This window comes from Elaeis guineensis, chromosome 10 (genome assembly GCF_000442705.2).
Source record: "Elaeis guineensis isolate ETL-2024a chromosome 10, EG11, whole genome shotgun sequence".
NCBI lineage: Eukaryota > Viridiplantae > Streptophyta > Magnoliopsida > Arecales > Arecaceae > Elaeis > Elaeis guineensis.
This window is the reverse complement of record NC_026002.2, coordinates 615,088-620,329: the sequence shown is the minus strand read 5'-3', so window position 1 is coordinate 620,329 and position 5,242 is coordinate 615,088. Positions and strand designations below refer to the sequence as shown.

At 40.3% G+C, this 5,242-nt stretch overlaps 1 pseudogene; it reads left to right on the top strand.

Annotated features, from left to right (window-relative positions):
• The first annotated feature begins 2,611 nt into the window (after nucleotides 1-2,611).
• On the top strand, nucleotides 2,612-3,668 carry LOC140851969 (late embryogenesis abundant protein D-34-like; annotated as a pseudogene).
• Nucleotides 3,669-5,242: the final 1,574 nt, after the last annotated feature.

The following is a 5,242-nucleotide window of genomic DNA, read 5'->3' as shown; positions in this document are numbered from 1 at the left end:
TGCTCGAATTTCCCATGAATTGGTTATAGGCTTATAACTAGCCCACAATGATGGAACAACCTCCATAACCATGATATGCACATCTCACGATACCTTTTGAACATGCAAGCAATTATCCTCAATGATCACCCTCTCACATCTCAAGATTTAGATCAACGGTTCCAGTCCTCACTTATATAAACCACTCCCAGGGGTCTTCCAATTAAGTCTGAAGTCTAAATTAAATCCTTACTAAGTACACAGTGGAATAAATTGAGACTCTAGTAGTTTTAAACTCTCCTGGATTCTTTGAGCTCTCTCTGTCTCCCTCACAGACTCACTGGCCCTCTCTCTTTGCCTTCTGCTCAAAAGCTTCTCTATTACCTTGAGATGATCTGATTTAGGCGTCAGAAGGTCCTTGCCAAAAAATCTCCAGCAAGTAGACTTCTCTTGTCGATGGTGTTTTAGAGTCGATTCTGGCATTGAAGCAAAGATCCTACCACCATCAACCGCATTGAGATTTTTAGCTAGCTACCTAAGTCTTTTGGCCACCTCATCCAACTCTCCAATACACCTCTCCGCTCATCAGCTTGAGTCAAACTGATTCTCAGCGACAACAGATTGGTACTAGAGGAACGGTCATAGTCTCATGATTAGAGATTCTACACAATAGCGACTACCATGAGATCTAGGAAAGCATAAAAGGTGCCATCCACCACTCATCCTAATGTGCCTATAGAGTCCGACAGCTCTACCTCTTCGAGGCACAAATAGCCCTAGTAGTCACTACAAACTAGTTCCAATTGCTTCTGTAGTAGGTCCAAGCACTGAGGAGAGCAGTGCAAGACCTGCAATAAGTAGCTATCCAATAGTATTAGTAGAAGACTCACGTGCCAGCTGATCATAGAGCCCCTACACAGCCAAGCTTTCCACCTCCTTCACGAAGTCCAAAGTAGAGTTACCACTCCAACTCCTTAAGCTTCAGGAGAGCCCTCCATGGCACCGATCCTCTCATTGAAGCCTAGAGTGATTCCCTCATTGTCCCCATCATTGTCCAGACCCAAAGCCATCACTCTGGTCTGCAGAGCTCAAGATGAGGTTAGGAGTACTCACCCTCCACTTCTTTCTTTTTCTTCATACTACTACTATTTGGATCATCATCATCCCGAGAGGGTTTCCATAAGGAGAGATGACCTCAACCAGAAGTGACAAGTGAAGGATTGATACCTCAACATGCTATAGCAGCATTACCCAGTCTTAGAAATGATTCGGCGTTCTCCATTGAACCTCCTTTCTTGACAAAGATCATGGAGGAACCATTCCTTCTCTATTTAAGATGCTACAGTTGGAGAACTGATACATCATTGAACTATTCTGGATGACCTACAAGACTTGACATATACATATCTATATATGTATATATCTATGTATATGTGTCTATACACACGCACGCACGTGCGTGCGCCCACACACACACAGATATATATATATATATATATTTTTTTATATGTTTTTATATATATATATATATATATATATATTATTATGTATGTATGTATGTATGTATGTATGTATACATACATAGTTATATGACCAGATCTCTGTCTGTACTAGAAAGCTCTTTGCCACACCTAGAATCCTCAGAATCTGGAAATTCTACCGAAATATGTTGAAATAAAAGAAAAAAAGTTCTTCACGTTAATACTCTTTCTTCATGGTGACACTTGTTTAATTTCCTCCTTTTTCTCCCCCACCACTGCCTCCGACTCTTACGTGAGCTAGCGCGTCATACATTCTCAAAATTGTTATTACATTTTTCCTTTTTAGTAGCCTGTTGTTCCAAGATAAACAAGCAAAAGCAGTATCACAGACATTCTCCAACTATTGCTATTGAAGTTCTATTTTTATAATTAAAAATTAGCCTTGTAATACCTATACAAAGTAGTATCTTTAGATCTGAATATTTTTATCAACTAAAATAATAAACTTTTGTTCAGAATGAGTAATTTAAAATATTTTTTTTTTTATTTTTTATTGGTGATCTTTTTTTTTTGCTACAGGAAGCTGCTTTAGCAGTAATTATTTGATTATTAATACTCCAGTCCAGGCAAATCTGGAAAACAATAAACATTTAGTAAAATTGTTTGAATAAAGATTCCTTTTAATTAGTGGGATCCAAATGTCACTATTATTTAGCGGAGCCTAATTAGGATTTAAAGTTTCATATATATGGCATTGGATCATATAAATTTTGTTTGCTACATTTTCTTTTTCCTCGTTTCATGTCGGCGAGGACCAACTCGAGGCGAACGCTCCACCGCCCAACAGGAGGCCGGAAAAAAAAAAAAACGCCAAGCCCTGACGATTAAACGGCAGGCACTCCACAAGCCCACACCTGGCTCACATCCCCCACGCTCCAAACCAACAACGTGTCCCAATGACAAGGGTCCCATCCCCTTCCAAACCCTCCATGTCTCATCACAAAAATTCCAGACGTCAACCCCCCCTTGCTCCACTCACCTATATAAATACACACGCCGTATAAACGGCCTCCATTGTCCCCATCCTAAGCCGTTGATACTCCACGACTTGCATCACAAGAACCCAATCACTTTATCTGAACCCTTTAACAATGAGCCAGGAACCGCCAACGAGGGCTAAACTGAACCAGGCCGAGGCCTATGCCCGTGCCAAAGGAGAGCCCATCAAGTTGGGGCGTGGAGAAATTTTTGTGCACCCGTTCTGCACCATCCGTAGTGATTAATTCACGCACGAAACCGAAATGCGATGCATGAAAAAAAAAAATTTCATCGATTCTATACAAAAATCAATCGCCGCGGGTGGTGCACGAGATTGTGCACCACCTGCGGTGCACAAAATTTCTCTGGGACGTGTTTAACGTCCTGGGGGAGCTGGCTCGCGAGCCAATTGCACCTCGGGACGCGTCCATGATGCAATCCGTCGAGAAATTGGTCATGGGCCAGACCCAGAAGGGTGAGAGAGCCGCCGTCATGCAGTCAGCTACCACCGCAATGAGCAGGCCGGGATCGTCAGCCACCGCAACATCAGCAGCCTTCCAACCGACCTGGGCATCTTCGTCACCGAGACGGATCTCCCTGACAGTCATGTCATCACCAAGTCCGTAGGAGGATGGCAGAGTAATTCAGAAAATAATATCGAGATAAAATTTTTATAACCGAATTGATCATGAAAAAATTTATAATCGGACATATTTAAAAATTTTATCAAAAAAATAAATAGCCGCATGGTATAATAATAAATAAATAAATAAATAATAAAATATTTAATATTTAGATAATATTATATAATTATTATTTTTTGATGAAAGTTTTAATATATATATATATTGGCAGGCAATGACCATCATAATTATTTTCCTAGAGATTTTTTTCATAATATTGGAATATAATTTTTGCGGTTACTTCTTTATACTATTTTTTGGCTTTTGGACAGGTGGTGGGAAGGCATGAGACGCCAGTGGGGGCGCTACACGGCGATGCAACTACTATACTCGAGGTGACGGTGATGAAAGCCGGGGGAACAGAGCGATGCACCGGCGATATATATATGCAGCGGAAGTGGAGGCGACGGGGCAGAATGAGGTTCTGCCAGGGAGTGTCGCCGCCGGGGTGCAGTGGGCGGCGAACGCCAATCAGGGTGAAAAATAGATAAAGTGGGAGTGGACTTAGATCGAGTGCTAGTTTTTTGGTCGAGTTTTGCTCGAATGCAGTTTGTGATATGGAACTGTCTTGTTAGTCTAATGTGTCTGTTAGTGTTTCATGTATGTGAAAACTTAAAGCGAGTGCTAGTTTTTTAGTCCAGTTTTGGTCGAGTGCAGTTTTTGATGGAACTGTGGCTTGTTAGTCTCGTGTATGTGACTACTGTTTCATGTATATGAAAAACTTAGACCGAACGCTAGTTTTTTGGTCAAGTTTTGCTCGGATGCAGTTTGTGATGGAGCTGTGACTTGTAAGTCTTATACATGTGTGTGTAATTAATTGTTTCATGTATGTCAAAACTTAGAGCAAGTGCAGGTTTTTCGGTGAGGTTTTGCTCGAATGCAGTTGGTGATGGAAGTGTGTGTTTGTCTGGTTGTTAGTCTTACGACATCTGTCAAAAATGGTTCTTGCGAGACCTCGTTGTTTTTGTTAGGAAAATAATGATTCGTGAAACTAAATATAAGAAGGCCACTGTGGGACGTTGCAAGATCCACAGCACCTTGGATCTTTTGAATTTTGTGCATTTTGAACATTTTTTTGCTTAATGGGATCTAAAGTTATCCAGCTTGTGGCAAGCAGGAAGCCATGGAAACATTTCAATCTTACAAGAGCAGGGGACTACTCTCTAACTCTTGAAAGTTGTTCATGATATGCCCTGCCTTTGGCCTATGAGATGCATGGACTTTAAAAAGCTTGATCAAAATAAGCATAATGATGTGCCTTGCCTTGGCCTATGACATGCATGGGACTTTATTACCAGTAGCGGATTGAGGCCACTCCCATCTACAATCTAAGCTTGTCTATCCAAACCATGGCATAATTTTAAGGCCCGGTTTTCTCCCTCATGGTAATTCTGATTTATGGTAGTTTTATGTTGTCCCTGAATCAACAGGAAAAAGGGATACATTTATTTTGAATAATTTTTTAAATGATAAAATATTGATCAATGATACATTTTGACATCTAGATAAGAAAAATAGTTTATTAGTTTTTGGCGTACGTGCAACTATGCAAAGATAGTATAATGTGGGAGAATTTTTATTTCTTTTTTTTATTTATAGATGGAGAGCAAACGTGCAAGCCAAAAAAATCGAGGGCGCAGATCCTCTGCGGTACTCAAAAGTATCATAGAATGCTGTCCATGGTTGGATGTCGTCTATCTTAAGATGGATGGCTGCGCGCGTGTGAGCATGCTTATTCATGCATGTTAAAAAAATTAAAAAAAAAAGAATATATAAACTTCAAGAATATTGAACAATTTGGATGATCGTCTATTTTATGATAGATGGCATCTAACTATATACAGCACTCTATGATATTTTTTGAGTACCACAAAGAATCTCATTCTAAAAATCGAAAGCACATGGTCTGTCCTTTCTCTCGTTGGCCTCTTGGATCGCACATTAAGCCTATGCCGATGCTCTGTCGTTCAAGCTTCCTCTTTGGCCCACTCCAAACCTATATGTCTGTTCCATGGAGCATAGATGGAGATCTAAATTATCAAATCATTTTGTCGAAACTGT